Here is a 16,589-nt window from a genome sequence, read left to right as displayed (position 1 = left end):
GAATGGATGAGATTATTAATGCAGAGTTTTATGGCAGGAATATGATATAGGGCAGATGTTTGAAAAACATTTAGGGGCTAAGTTTATGAAGAGAAGCCAGTTGATGAAATGGAAGACGCAGTGGTCCAAGAAGTTGGAGACTCTGGAATATGCACTAACGTGTGAGTTTAAGGAGATCTTTCCAGGGCATTTCTTTAATTTCCAGGGGAGGTGCCTATAGCTTTGCATGAAATCTTCACTGTGTGTGTTAGAATGAAAGAGGGGCAGTTACACATAATCATTGTATATATCATCATTATCATTATGTTTACTGTTATTATTATTCTAAGGATAAGGCATTTAAGCATAAAACACTAAACACACATCATTTGACACAGTTTGCAAACATGTAGTGAATTCCTAATTGTCCCATTGATGTAGTAGATTTTCAGTGTATCTCATGCCAAACTGATAAATGTGTTGCTTTTATCCTTCTCTCAGGCAAGAATAAGTTCATGCTGTCTTCACTAACTCACCCCGAAACCAGAGTCTCATGGGTTTGACCAGAGGATGGATGGTGTATATAATTCCAGGTGTTACATTTACCACTACTTCCCAGTTGCAAATATCCAATTCTGAAAGTAAAATATTTATTCAGTGAGAGGCAAGGGTGTCCCCAAAGATTCACTAGTCTCTGAACAAGATTCATACTAAACAGAAGAGGAGAGGAGATAGTTACAGAAAAAACTCAGAGGAGGACAGTGCCTAGTGTTAATTCGCCCAGTCGTGTCTGACTCCTTGTGACCCCATGGACTGTAGCCCACCAGGCTCTTCTGTCCATGGAATTCTCCAGGCAAGAATACTGGAGTGGATTGCCATTCCCTTCTCCAAGGGATTTTCCTGATCCAGGGATCGAACCTGAGTTTCCTGCATTGCAAGCAGATTTTTTTACCATCTAAGTCACCAGGGAAGTCCAGCAAGAGCTGAAAAAGAAGGTGGAGGTGATGAGGAGAAGTCTGGATTGGAACCAAGATACCAATGACTAGGGACAGAGCCTTGAGGGAAGTTTCTGGTTAAAAGGTAAAATGTCCGAGCACTCTTCATTTTAAATAGTAGCCATGGTAAAATGCAAAATGAAATTCCATGAAGGACCTCGTTTCATCAATTTTATACCAATTAACAGTCCAATAAAAAGAATGTAAATACAATGCTTGCTTGGCTTCTTCCTTTATTAATACACAGAAAGTTTGGAACCAAGAATGCCACGTCCGACTGCAAGGAAACACTTGTCCATATTGCTTTACGTTCATTTACTCAGGCTGTTGGTAATTTGGCAAGTTAATTTGGGCAAGTTAAACTTCAGGGAAGAAACACGTAAACAAAATATTTTATGTTTTCCTGTTTCTCCCGTTACCATGTCATGATTTCCTTCAAAAGAAATGCATGTCCAATAGTTAGTTTTCATTCACACATGACAAATCTATTAAGTTTTACCAAGTTACCAATTCATATTTAGAAACTTTTGTCAAATTACCTGCATTCACTCAATTTTATGTAAACACAAAATTTATATGGTCCTGTTGAGTATGAGGGCTTGAATATATTTGGATAAAATAACAGTAATACCAATCCACAATTTTCCACTCTGATTTTTTCCTGACAATATTATTTCCTTTGCATACACGTCATCCTGTCTCTCACAGAAAGTGGCTCTATTTTTTCTTTTTTTTTTGCTTATGCTCCCACTTAACAGCAGTCATTAATTTACTGATACCCTGTCTACCAGTCCCACATCGTCTTGATTAGGGCTGTTATCCTAATCAAAAGGCTGATAATTAAGACTATCCATCTGTAGAGTTCTAAGTGCTAAGATGAGTTGAAGATCCTAATTAAGATTATTTAGGTGTTACTTAAATGCCATCATTTGATTCAGCTAATCATACCAGCAGGTACATTAGATTTGCATTAATGTTCTGCTGAAGCCAGCAGCTATTTAGGCAGATCAAAAATGTAGATTGCAAACACTATTTCAAACATCTTTATTTGAAAGTGATATTGAGACAATATGTTAAGATAAGCAGGATGTTAGAACAGTTTGGTTTTTTCAATGTTGCTTAATTTACTCTACGGTAATAAGTGGAGTATTTAAAATAAACAACCTATTTATTGAATTTGCTGTGGATCTTTCATCATCTTACACCCTCTCTCTCTCTCACACACACACACACAGGCCAGCAGTGATGCATTTTTACCAGGATTTCCCATCTTGTCACTGAAACTTACTGTAGTATTCTATAAGTCTCACAAACTAAGTTCCTGAATAGCAGTTCTTATGAACAATAAAGGACTTTTGTCTCAGTCAATGCCTGATGCTACCTTGTCAACAAATAGGTAAAAGGATTGCATTTTATTGTTAACAGTCACATTAATATCCAATTATCCTGTAACATAAACACTCAAGAAAATTAGCACAGTAAAGTATAATTCATTAATACCTTGTTTTCTTGTACTTTATAGAAAATGCAAAATAGATTACTTTGTTTAAAGTTTTATAGGTATAATGGACGAAAGTGCGTTCATAGTACCTATGCTGGGTCTTGCTTTCAGCTGACTTTTCCCCAAGTTTTGATGAGGAACAGTAGCACTCCTTGTAGAGAAGACGGGATCACGTTTATTTAAAAGAGGTATTCTCATCAAGTACGTGAGCACTGTTTTTGGTTTTCTTGCTCTGGTGTGAAGAGGAAAGAAAGCATGCACTTAAATTTTCTGTTAATGTGTAACTTCTGTCATTATATTCAGACGTATTTCAGGTGGGACAAGCAGAACAGACAAAAAGGGATATCATAAGGCAAGGAAAGTGAACTACTTTTATAAAGTTCTTGCTTTGTGCTGTATACGGTTAGTAACATATATGGCAGCTATGACAACTTTTGCTCCAGGGGTATAACCCTGTGAATATCTGCTTAATATTAATATCTATATTATTTATACACTGAAGCAGTTCTAAATTCCTTGAGCATATCAGTATTTTAATGTTTTTATTACTGAATATTGGACTTTTAAGGATATGCATGATTTCTAGAGAGCATTCTTCATTTTTCATGATTTGTATAATATACTTATCCCTGTGTTTGAGATATGGCATACTTCATAAGTCATCTGATGCTCAAAGATACTGGTTTATGTTTCAAATCATAATTTAAAAATATAACTGGCTATAGTTTTATAATCTTCACTGCTGCTGCTAAGTAGCTTCAGTCGTGTCCGACTCTGTGCAACCCCATAGACGGCAGCCGACCAGGCTTCCCCGTCCTTGGGATTCTCCAGGCAAGAACACTGGAGTGGGTTGCCATTTCCTTCTCCAATGCATGAAAGTGAAAAGTGAAAGTGAAGTCGCTCAGTCATGTCCGACTCTTTGTGACCCCATGGACTGCAGCCTACCAGGCTCCTCTGTCCATGGGATTCTCCAGGCAAAAGTACTGGAGTGGGATGCCATTGCCTTCTCCAATAATCTTCACAGTAACCTTTAAAAATCTTAGGGCTTTCGTAAGTATCCACCTATTGTCTATATGCACATTAATGAAATGATTAAATTTATCCAGATGCTCGAATGTAATTTTCTCTGCCCTCAGCTATTAAGGGGTTAGGTGTTAAACTTGAGATAGTACTTAATAAACCAAAAGAATACAGTGGAGAACAGAGTAGCTCAGGCATCGAGAATATAGCCTAACCTGGCATTGAGTAATTTAGGGATGAATATACTGGGGACTATTTAGACGTTGAGGCTACTAATGACAGGCCTTACTAGTTTCAATTTCCTTGAAAAGTGACAAATATTACTTATGGCTCCATGATTATAATGGAATCAATGCATATTCTGCCTTAATGGCTTACTAAAATTCATTTACTACCAAGAATACACATTTATTGAAAATTTTATTTACATTGTTTTTTTTAAAATTTTATTTTATTTTTAAACTTTACATAATTGTATTAGTTTTGCCAAATATCAAAATGAATCCGCCACCGGTATACATGTAGAACACATGTATTTACATTGTTGATATAACCCTGATTACTCTAAGTTATCCTGTAGCCTTCTTGCTAGATGTCCATTTCATTTTGTTGAATGATACTTCGCTTTGAGAAACTTACTGAATATTAAGAATTGTGAGCAACAGTGAACATAAGTTCCAAATATAAATTCAAGTATAAAATATTGCAAAAGTGCTGAGAGTGAAGTTGCCATTATTCACTGGACATCTACTATTGTGTACGAGGTACCTAATGTGTATCTCCAATTCTACACTTCATCACCCTGTAAATAGACACAGTTGTCCTCCTTTGACAGCACTGATAGAATTAAAAGAACTCAGTTAACTCTCACTGTTTCTGAGAACATCTTTCTCATCTACAAAATGGGAATAATAATATCTACTTTTTAGAGATATTTTAAGACTTGAGATTCTTGTTTTCACCCCTTAAATAAAAAAATCTCATCCTGCAGTCTTTCCCATCTCACTGAATGACAACTCGGTTCTTCCGTTCCCCAGAGTTAAAATTCCTTGGAGACATCTCTGGTGGTTCTCTTTATCCTTCATTCCACAATTATTTCAAAACAAATCCTGTTAGCATCTTTTCATGACATTTCCATCTTCCCACTTCTCACCATCAATCACTGCATTAATTCAAGCCCACACTTCACTGGCAAAATGATTGAACTAGTCCCCAAACTAGCTCCCTGTTTCTGCTCTCAGCACCGTGTCCTGCCCACCCAGAGTTTCCAACATCAGTAACCAGAGAAGCTGCAAAAATGCAAGTCAGTTAACGCTATCTGCCGTGCTTTGAATATTTGTGTTTCTCCTAAATTCATACTCTGAAGTCCTAAATCCCAGTTCCATGGCAATAGAAGGGGCTCTCTGGGAGGAGCTTAAGTCATGAGGGTGGGGCCCTTAAAAGTGGGATTAGTGCTCTTATAAACAAGACCCCAGAGAGCTGCTTGATCCTCTCAACACATGAGGATGCAACGAGAAGTCTGGGGCAGAAGAGGACCCTCACCAGACTCTGATCTCAAACGCCAGCCTCCAGAACTATGAGACATCAGTTTCTGTTGCTCCTACATCAACCAGTTTGTGGTACTTTGTTATAGCAAACTGAGTGGACTGAGACACCACCCTGTGCTCAGAACCCTTCAACAGACAAATCAAGGTGTTAGCAGGCTGCCCTTTATTACCTCACCCTCCCACCTCTCAGCACTCTGGGGCAGGACCTGAGACCGCTCCTCATTGCCAGCACCTGCAGCTCTTCCCCTGGGAGTTACCCTGGCTGTAAGGTTGGTGATGGCTACAACGGAGCACAGAAGAGTTCAAGCGCCTTGGAGCAGCCCTCAGCCAGTGACAGAAGGAGGCAGTGGGTTATATCCCAGCTTTCTGAACTCTTAGGTGAGATAGGTCTGAAATATGTTACGTTATCCCCCAGAAGGACACTAATTGGCACTCCTGCCAATGCAAGAGACCTAAGAGAATGCATTCAGTCCCTGGGTCGGGAAGGTCCCCTGGAGAAGGGAATGGCAACCCACTCCAATATTCTTGCCTGGAGAAGCCCATGGGCAGAGAAGCCAGGCAGGCTACAGTCCATAGAGTAGCAAAGAGTTGGGCATGATTGAAGCATCTTAGCACACTCATTAACATCCCCCAGAAATCCCAACAAAATGTAATTCCAGTTGCCCTGAGCAGTAACCAGTTCCCAATGTTCTCTAAATTTATACGCTTTCCCATTCCGTACTGGTATTTCCTAGAATCCCCTTCCAAATAAACACTTTTGCCACAAACCCTGATCTTGGGGATGGAATCTAAGTGAGCCCATCTTGCCCACAGTGTCTTACAAAATCTCCTCCAAAAGCAATATACTGCAATTAAATTAAACACACACACAAGATATAAACAAATAAAATATATAAAGCTGTTAGGTTAATGTGAAATTAATTTGGATAATTAAATAAAGATTAGAATTGTGTGTGCTTTTTCACATAGACCACACTAACTAGTTCAAATTCATTTACATAGAATAGAAATGTATATGATTTTGATGCAAATGGTCTTTCTCACAATAGTAAAGGATGGTTTACTATTTGTTTGGATGGTTCAGGGTATTTGCTCAGCATAGGATTGTTTACCTAGAAGGGACATTTTAAATTTTACTCACATTGGCTAAAATATACAAGCCAATGTTTCCTACGCTTGACCTTAGAAGCTCATCTTTCTGGAATATTTCTCTAGACTTTGCCAAAGTGTTTACTTTCCTAATTACCTCCTGTTACATTAGTTAAGCTCCCTTGTGCTGGCCTAGGGAGTTCTTCTAGCCCACTGGTATTTGCACTTGGAATTTAAATATTTGTGAGAGTACTTGCCCTGTTCTTTACTCATTAGTTAGCAAAGTCAAACATCATTTAGTCTCAGACTTCACGACCATGATGGAGGGAATGCTAGCCCATCTTGGCTTTTTTTGTTTATCTGTTCTGGAACAACATTCGTTTTCAATGCCAGGGTCACCGATTATTCATTCATTCACCATCCACTGAACATCTATATGACAGGCACAACATTTTGCCTGTGAATTTAAGGAGTTTTACCCTAATGGGCAGAGACAGATGTGAGCAAATAATTACAAAGTGATTGGACGTGTTCTGGTGTGCACAACATGTAATGAGCACGCAGAGGATGAAGAAGCAGGCTCTGACTGAGGACACTGTGATGATGCACTGGAGGTTAAGAGGAAAGCTATGCAGACAGAAATCTAACACTTAGTTTAAAAGATTTTTTAACTGTGATAAATATGCATAATATAAGACATACTATTTTAACCATATTTAACTGTACAGTTCAGAGCACTAAGTATATTCGTATTGTTGTACAACCCTATCATCCATCTCCTGAATTTTTCACCTTCCTAAACTGAAACTCTGTCTGCATTTAACACTAACTTCCCCATGCGTCACGCCCTAGACCCAGGTATCTACTAATGTACTTTCTGACTCTGTGAATTTAACTAGGCTAGGTACTGCATATACATGGAATCAAACCATATTTGTCTGTACTTAATATATATTGGAATGCATTTTTAAGGTTAACTTAATATATGCCTTACAAATAGATTGTAACTTCTTTTGTCCCCCAATACTTAGCTTTTAATCTTTGTTTAGCAGATTGAGATTTAATAAACTGTGCATGTTTAAAATATGTACTTTGATACAGGTATGTATGTCTGTATGTGTTTATATGCAGGGATTCCTGAAATCCCACCAGAATTCAGATAATGAACATATCTATCACCCCAAAAAGATTCCTCATGATTTTTTGTAGTTCTTCCCTCTTACTGTCTGTCTCTGGATCCTCTCTCCTCCATTCTTTTTTCGGTGGATTTTGGGTGGGAATAGAGCTCTGACTCTCTTCATTCAGAACAAGTATTTTGAGATCTACCTGCTTGGTACCATTTATCACCAGCTTATATTTTTATTGCTGAGCAGTTACAATAGTTTGTTAATTTACTCATTCGATGTGATGATTTGGGTTGTTTCCAGTTTTGGGCTATTTCAAATGAAATTTCTGTGAAGAATTTTATACATAGGAAATACAAGTCTTTGTAAGACTTATATGCATTTATTTCATTTCTCTCAGAAAACTATTGAGGAATGAAATGACTAAATCATATGGTAGTTTAAACCATTAAGAAACTACTAACCTCTTTTCCAAAGTCCTTATATGATTCTTTATTTCCATTACCAGGATTTAAAAGTTCCAGGCCCTTCATACTTCTGCCAACATTTGGTACAGTCATTAAAAAAAATTCATTCACCCTAAAAAAAGTGTAGTGAAATCCTATCATGGTTTTAATTTGGATACTTGTGACTAATGATGGTTAGCCTCTTTTCATAGGGTTCTTTGCCATTCATGTATCTTCTTTGGTAATGAATCTCTCTTCAAATCTTTTGCCCATTTTTTTATTGGGTTATTTGCTTTCTTAGTCTTGAGTGTTGATAGTTCTTCTTTACATATTATGGATATAAACCATTTTCCAGTTATGCGATCAATAGCCATGTCCTCCTAGCCTGTGACGTTCCCCTACATCCTTTTTCACACTGTCTTCAGGGGTCAGATATTTTTAATTTTGACGGTGATCAGTTCTTCACTGTTCTTCTTTGCCTTGTAGTTGGCATGTTTATTTTAAAAATGATTGCCTAACCCAAGTTGACAAAGGCTTTTATCACAAATTTTTTCTAGAAGATTTATAGTTTTAAGTTTTACATTTAGGATTATAATCCATTTTCAGTTAGCTTGCTTATTGGCTAACAGATTCATAATTATTCAAGACATTTGTTTAAAAGACTATCTTTACTCCATTCAATTGCTTTTATGCCTTTGTTAAAAATTGTTATTGTTTACTCACTAAGTTGTGTATGACTTTTTGTGATCCCATGGACTGTAACAGACTAGGTTCTTCTGTCCATGGAATCTCCCAGGCAAGAATACTGGAGTGTGTTGCCATTTCCTTCTCCAGGGGATCATTCCCATCCAGTGATTGAACCTATATCTCCTCCGTTGGCAGGCCATATTCTTCACCACTGAGCCACCAGGGAAGCTCTTGTTGAAAATTACTTGTCTATGAATGTGTAGGTGTATATCTGCACAGCCTATTATGTTCCAATGATCTGTTGCATCGTTACGTGTAGGACCCCCCAGCAGAAGAGTTACCGTATCCCTAAGATAAAGCAGAGACACAGTCTTCCTGTCCAGGCCGGTCCAGATAGCTCACCATCTTCCAGGTTTCTTACACATTCTCTTGCCCATCCCTAGTTCTTTTTTATGTTTCTTCACAGATTGTCTCAGAAGTTTGAATTTTTCACCTGGAAATTCTGTTAAAGTGTTTTAAATTAGTTGTGCTTGAGTGTGACTTGCAAACTGTATTCTGAGGACACGTGTATCTGTTGCAGGAAGGGGGACCCCTTCCAGGGCCTGAAGCTGGACTCTTGTCTAAAACTCAGAAATGAATTGTCCGAGGAAACACATGTGCTGACAAAGTAAGAGATTTTATTGGGAAAGGGCACCCGGGTGGAGAGCAGTAGGGTAAGGGAACCCAGAAGAACTGCTCTGCCTTGTGACTCGCAGTCCCAGGTTTTATGGTGATAGGATTAGTTTCAGGGTTGTCTTTGGCCCATCACTCTAATTCAGAGTCTTTCCTGGTGGTGCACGCATCGCTCAGCCAAGATGGATGAGGGATTCTGGGAAGTGGACTGACACGTGATGTCTCCTTTCGACCTTTCCCGAAATCTTCCGGTTGGTGGTGGCTTATTAGTTCCGTATTCCTTACCAGGATCTCCTGTCATGAAACAACTCATGCGAATGGTTACTGAAGGGCCTGGCCAGGGTGGGTGGTTTCAGTCAGTGTGCTTCGCCTAACATAAACATCCCTTTACAAGATTTAATCAGTCAAATCCATACTTAAGAACAAAGTTCTTATTCCAGCAGATTTGTTCCAACAAAATCGGTCAAAGGAATACCACAAAATGTGAGAAAAACATTCCTAACATCTTAGGATAAATTAAATACTTGCCATCAAGTTGTTTATTTTTTTTATCGTATTGATGATTCCATCTTATGAAATCATTTATCTGTTTTGTTATAGTTATTGTTGTTGTTTAGACCCTAAGTCGTGTCTAACTTTTTGCAACCCCATGGACTGTAGCCCACCAGTCTCCTCTGTCCATGGGATTATCCAGGCAAGAATATTGGAGTGGGTTGCCATTCCCTTTTCCAAGGGATCTTCCCGAGCCAGGGATCAAACCCATGTTCCCTGCATTGGCAAGTGGATTCTTTACCACTGAGCCAGTAGATTCTTAATATGCTAGAAATCTCAACACATATTAGGTGAATTTTAAAACTATATTAAATGGAATTATATTTTATAGCAGCTTGATTAAGCATATTCGTATCTGATGAGGGGTTAACATGTGAAGTATACAAAAAATTCATACAAATAAAGAGCAAAAACACAAATAACTCAAAATATGGGCAAAGAATCTGAACAGACATTTTTCCAAAGAAGACACACAAATTCCCAGCAAGTGTATAAAAAGGTGCTCAGTATCATTAATCATTAGGGAAAGGCAAATCAAAACCATGATGAGTCATGAGTTCACATCTGCTAGTGTGTCTGTTCTCAAAAAGAGGAGAAAACGAATGCTGGCCAGAGTGTGGTGAATAGGAAACCCTTGTGCACTGTTGGTGGGAGTGTAAACTGGTGTGGCCACTCAGGAAATCACTATGGAAGTTCCTCAAGAAATTAAAAATAGAACTACCTCCTGTTCCATCAATCCCACTCCTCGGTATATATCCAAAGAAAAATGAAATCATTATCTGAAAAGATATCCTGTTGTTTGTAGCAGTGCTAGTCACAATAGCCAACATACAGAAACCACCCGTGGGTCTGTCAGTGAATGAATGGGTCAAGAAAACGCATACATATATTCCATTGTATATAGTTCATTGTGTGTACGGAATGGGCTATATTCAATGGAATGTTATTCAATCTTTAAAAGAAGGATATCCTGTCATTTGCAACAACATGAATGAGACTGGAAGGCATTATGCGCAGTGAAGTAAGTCAGAGAAAAATAAATACTGGACGGTGTCACTTATATGTGGAATCTTTAAAAAGAGTTGAACTCATAGGAAGAGAAAAGTGGAAAAGCAGTTGCCTAGGGGTTGGGAAAAGAGAGAAAAGTTGGTCAAAGGGTATAAGCTCTCAGCTGTAAGATGAGTAAGGTCTGACTGAATGATGATGGTGACTATAGTTAATAACACGGTATTCTATAATTGAAATTTGCCAAGAACTTAAATGTTCACAGAAAAAAAAAAAAAGAACATATGTGAAGTGATAGACAAGCTGATTCACTTTGCTGTAAAGCAGAAACTAACACAATATTGAAAAGCAAGTGTATGCCAATAAAAATTAATAAAAAGGAAATGTATATTTGTGTATGCTGCTGCTGCTGCTAAGTCGCTTCCATTGTGTCTGACTCTGTGCGACCTCATAGACGGCAGCCCACCAGGCGGCCCCCCCCACCCCGCCCCGTCCCTGGGATTCTCCAGGCAAGAACACTGGAGTGGGTTAGCTTCAGTCATGTCCGACTCTTTGCACCCCTATGGACTATAGCCCACCAGGTTTCTCTATCCATGGGATTCTCCAGGCAAGAATACTGGAGTGAGTTGCCATGCCCTCCTCCAGGGTACTGTCCCCACCCAAGGATAGAAGCCGTGTCTCCTGCAGCTCCTGCCTTGCAGGTAGATTCTTTGCCACTGAGCTACTGGGAAGCCCATTGTGCATACTACATTCATACAAAACACACAGTGGTTTCTGCAGCTGTAATCGGGAACCGGGGACGTTCTTCTTGACAACTGAAGGATGACTGAAGAAATGAAGGATTTTCCTGTTTACTGCAAATTGCTCCTGGTTTTGAAGAACATTCTGCTCCCAATCTGGGAGATGGCTCCTGAGTAGCTCTGCTTTGCCTCCCTAGTCAGCCTGGTGGTCTCTTAAGTAAGTGTTAGTTATTCAGTTGTGTCTGACTCTTTGCATTGCGACCCCATGGACTGTAGCCTCCCAGGTTTCTCTGTCTGGGGGATTTTCCAGGCAACAATATTGGAGTAGGTTGCCATTTCCTCCTTCGGCACATCTTCCTGACCCAGGGATCAAACCCATGTCTCCTGAGTCCTACACTGTAGGCAGATTCTTACCACTGAGCCATTGGCAAGTTAACTCTGAAGCCCAAAATGACACTGCAATCTTTCCTCACCAAGGGAGACGATGGGAAGGGAAGAGAGAGCAAAATCTATAAACCTTATCTCTTGTTCTTCTCATTTTTTTTTCCCCTCTTCCGAATATGTCTTTCCTCCTGCGGATTTTTTTTTTTTTCCTGTTGCAGTCTGTGTCAAGGGAAAGGAGAGCTTTGGGCTTCCAAGAGATTTGCACTTATCACTTTCCAGAGGAAACCCCCTACGGTGCTTCCCATCATCAATTTTCCATCTCCCCCCACGTTGCCCACAGCCCCCCTCCTGGGAAACTTCCTGTGTCATACGTCTTCCAGCCTGCCTTGTGGTTAAGATGTCAGGCGTGTTAGCAGGAAGACACAAAAGGATAAATGGTACGTAAAAGGAGCCCACAAGCACGGCGGATCTATATTCCACGTGTGCCTGAAGGGAGTGTGATGAAGATAGCATTTTACATCGGGAAAAGAAGGATATGTTCGTTGGTTAACAGATGGTATTGGACCAATCGGCTAGCCGTGTGGAAAAGGAAAATAAAGCTAAACCCCTACCTCACAACATGCACCCTAATAAAATCCAGATGAATTAAACCACAGAACGACTGAAATGAAACAAAGGTGAACATGTGCTATTGGCGTAAGGGATGCCCTGGAACACATGCGTAAAGACAGAAGGTAAGAGAAAGCAATAACTCTGACCGCAGAGCTCAAATTTTTCCAACATAAAGAAGATAGGCTACAAATACATGATTTATCATATAGAGCCTGAATATTAATATTCAATTTATAAGTATCTCCTAATATTTACTAACAGAACACATCATTGGAAAATTGAGCCTAAAGATTATAGGCAGATAAGCAACAAATGAAAGTTAATGCAATAATCAAATTTTATATTGTCTGTAAGATGAAGAATTAAAATGAATTATTCAGTGCTTAAAAGGCTGTGGTAAAATACACCCTTTCATATATATCACCTTAGGTTTTAAATTGGTTCTTCACGGTGAACAGCTTGGAAAGAAGTTTCAAAAGCCTTAAAAGCAGGTATATTTTCTGCCAAATTCCATATTTAATCTTCAAGGAAAATTGAAAGCAAAATATTGTTAAAAATATTCAAGTATTGAAAAGTATTTGCATATTAAATTATAAAGATTTGACTAAGTACATTATTGCAGTGGTCCTCAACTTTTTTGGCACCACGGACCATTTTCATGGAAGACAATTTTTCCACGGACCAAGTAGGGGGATGGTTTCAAGATAATTCAAGTGCGTCACATTTATTGTGCACTTCACATTATTAGGCATTGCATCCCAGAGTTTGGGGACCCCTGCATCATAGCACATAAAAGGTGCTGCCTCATATCCATTTTAATGTTTTTAAGACGGTGGATAAACAATTACTACTTAGGTATTAACTGTGAGTTAAAGGCATACGTGAAAGTAAAAAGAAACAAGAAAAACTAGAAAATCTTACAACGTAAAATGTATATATTTTCACATCTTAACGAAGAAGCTTTATTTTTTAAATGCACTTTGCTGTTGTTCAGTCACGAAGCCGTACCTGACTCTGCAGTCTCACGGACTGCAGCACGCCAGGCTTCTCTGATTTTAATCTGTCAGCCATTATCCCAGAAGACCTAATACAGAGATTCTCCAGGAAGCTGTCTTCTCTTGTAGAAGCAGTGGTCACTGACCTAAAGGCATGTCCTTTTGGATATGGCAGGGGTGTGAACACACATGCTTGTGTTTCTGTATGTGATTGACACCAACCATTACAGGTTTGCTACAGGAAACATTTTTATAGGGATTTTTGGATTATCAAAAAAAAAAAAAAAAAAAAACCCCACAAGGAATTAAATGAAAGTTGTATGGAAAACTTCAAATTCCATCTCAAGTAGAAAATCATGGGAAAAAACCCGTTTGTCCATTTTTGAGTAAGGCTGTCTATGAAGGTGAAAGTCCCTCAGGTGTATCCAACTGTTTATGACCTCATGGACTATATAGTCCATGGAATTCTCCAGGTCAGAATACTGAAGTGGGTAGCCATTCCCTTCTGCAGGGGATCTTCCTAACCCAGGGATTGAAGCGGGGTCTCCTGCATTGCAGGTGGATTCTTTACCAGCTGAGCTACCAGGGAAGCCCCAAAGTATCAAAGAATTTTTTAAAAATGAAGAGGATATGATTTTATTTTCTTTTTATGTAACATATTTAGAATGCACAACTGGATTTCCAAGTTCATCATCAGACCACTTTCACAGCCTTTAAAAGGGCCACAGGTAATCTCACTAGGGTGGAGGAATATCTGCCTTATTCATATTTTGGAAGATAAGGCAATTCTACCTCTCCTTGAGTAAGGTATTTATATCTTTACTGGACTAGAAATCATGCCTTAAGCTTATCTAAATCTCCCTTGCTGCACTTCAATAGATTGATAACTAGTTCTATTTAGTTTTGGATTTATGTGTGTTCCATTTGATTCAAGGAAGTTAAAAGTGCTTATGACTATTTATCACATCCTAAGAACCTCCTGGTATCCAGGATTTGGAATCAGAATACATAAATTCATGCTCCAACTTCATCAGGCATTCACTGTATCACATTCAGCAAGTCACATCTCCCCTCTAAGCTTAATTCCTTCCTGGGCACAAGTAGAACCTTTTTTTATGCAGTTGTAAGAAATCAAATACAATAATTCATGTAAAGGACTTTGCAATTAAAATGAGATGTCACATAGATATCAGTCACTTTAAACATAGTTAAATATGATCAGTCAACAATGTCTTGGATCATTCTTTTTAATAATTAAATAACAGCAGCACCGATTATACCCGTTGGTTTGTCATACAAGATTTTGTTTCTGCAATGCTAGTTTATTCCCCAGTTTAAGTAAGTAATACATTGTTCGGTCTCGAAACATAGAATCATGTTTTAACTTCTCCCTCTTTTCATATTAGTCTGTATGTCTAAAATGACTAAATATGTTCATCTCTCCTTAAAATGTTTCTCCCATCCACCCCCCATTTCCATCGCAGTGTATTTCTTGTATCTTCAGCTTTTGCCAAGAAGGAATAGATGCATCAGACAGACTCATGTATGAATTCTCCACACGCTGGGTCCTGTTTCTGTGACCTTGTTCATATTATGTAAGCTTAAACTTCAACGATCTCACCTATGATGTGGGGATAAGGCAAACTTATCACAGCAATTAAACGGAATAAAAATTTCATTATGAACTCCTTGTGTTCAAAATCGTCAATTATTCACTAAAGTTTAAAGTTCTTTGACAGGTTTTGGAGACCAGTCTCTTACTTCCCATCTACCTTTTCTCTTAATTCTTTTCCAATCATTATCACCACCCACAAGATTTTGCTGCCTTGACAAGTAGAGGCACAAAACTTACGTCCCAAGAATACTTCTTAAAAGAAGGCAATTAATCCTTTTATTCCCTTGTTTTAATGTGGATTAAGCAAAGATTTCTGCATATGTCACACAATTACTTTTAGGGAAAATACTGATCTGTGTCACAGAGTATTGGGAGATTCCGATACTACACTTACTTGCCTGACACACTAATGCGCATAGCTTTTGGCTCATTGTGCAACTGGCTAAAATAAAATCTTCACCATACCTCTTTAGTCTCTCTAACTGAACATGACTGACTCCAAGTGGAGAGATAGAGTCTTTGTCATCCACCATTCCCTTTCTATCAATGAGATGCATAATTAAAATATGTAATATTCAGTCACCCATCAAATGTATTCATATAAAGGTTAGGTACCAGACGATGACAAAACAATATTTTCTGAAGTCTACTGAAGCATCAGTCTTGAAAACATTGAAAATATTTATATTTTACAAGTGTTTATCATGACCAATCATAAATAATTATAAAAATATATGAGGAATACTGTAAAAATAATTTTTTCTATAAAAAATATCTATTTCATATGGTACATAGCACAGACCCTAGAAAAGAGCTCTGAGTACATGCTCCTTAATGATTGAATTCAACATATTGTATAGTTTTGCTAAATGCATTCCTGCTTAATTAATTCTGTTAAAACTCTCCATATTTGCAAATGAACCTATTTACAAAGCAGAAACAGACTCACAGACTTAGAGAACAAACTTATCCTTACTTGGGGTTGGGGGGTGGTGGAGTGAAGGAATAGTTAGGGAGTTTGGGATGGGCATGTACACACTGCTATATTTAAATGGATCACCAACAAGGACCTGCCGCACAGCATAGGGAACTCTGCTTGATGTCATGTGGCAGCCTGGATGGGAGGGGAGTCGGGGGGAGAATGGATGCATGTATATCCAAAGGCTGGGTCCCTTTGCTGTTCACCTGAAACTATCACAGCATTGTTAATCAGCAATACTCCAAAATTAAATTAAAAGTTTTTTAAAAAAAAGAAACTCTGTTATTTGGATGAGAGGCTTCATTGTGCTTAGTTTTAAGCAAAGAGCTGGAATTCAGAGCACTCAGGTAAGTCTAGGGAACTTGGGAGATGAAGAATGTTTCTAGGATGACACTAGGCCAAGAAATGCCAAGGTCTAAGAAGAGCTGGATTGTGGAACCAGGGCTACTTTGCTGCAGACCTGCATCCACTGATAAAAGGTCAGAGCAAGGACATGAAACAGACCATGGAAGGTTTAGAATGAATTCATTTGCCACCTGTCAAGGGCAAGACAGGTAGCCAGATCAGAAACCAGGCAGCCAGACACGAACAGAGCTGAGACGTTAAGGAAAAAAACACAGATGGCAAGTTGGTGTCAGGAGTTGAAG

This window comes from Bos grunniens, chromosome 12 (assembly GCF_055505025.1).
Source record: "Bos grunniens cultivar Pamir isolate PY7600 chromosome 12, Bosgru_T2T1.0, whole genome shotgun sequence".
NCBI lineage: Eukaryota > Metazoa > Chordata > Mammalia > Artiodactyla > Bovidae > Bos > Bos grunniens.
The sequence above is the reverse complement of the archived record's forward strand: the minus strand, read 5'-3'. Positions refer to the sequence as shown.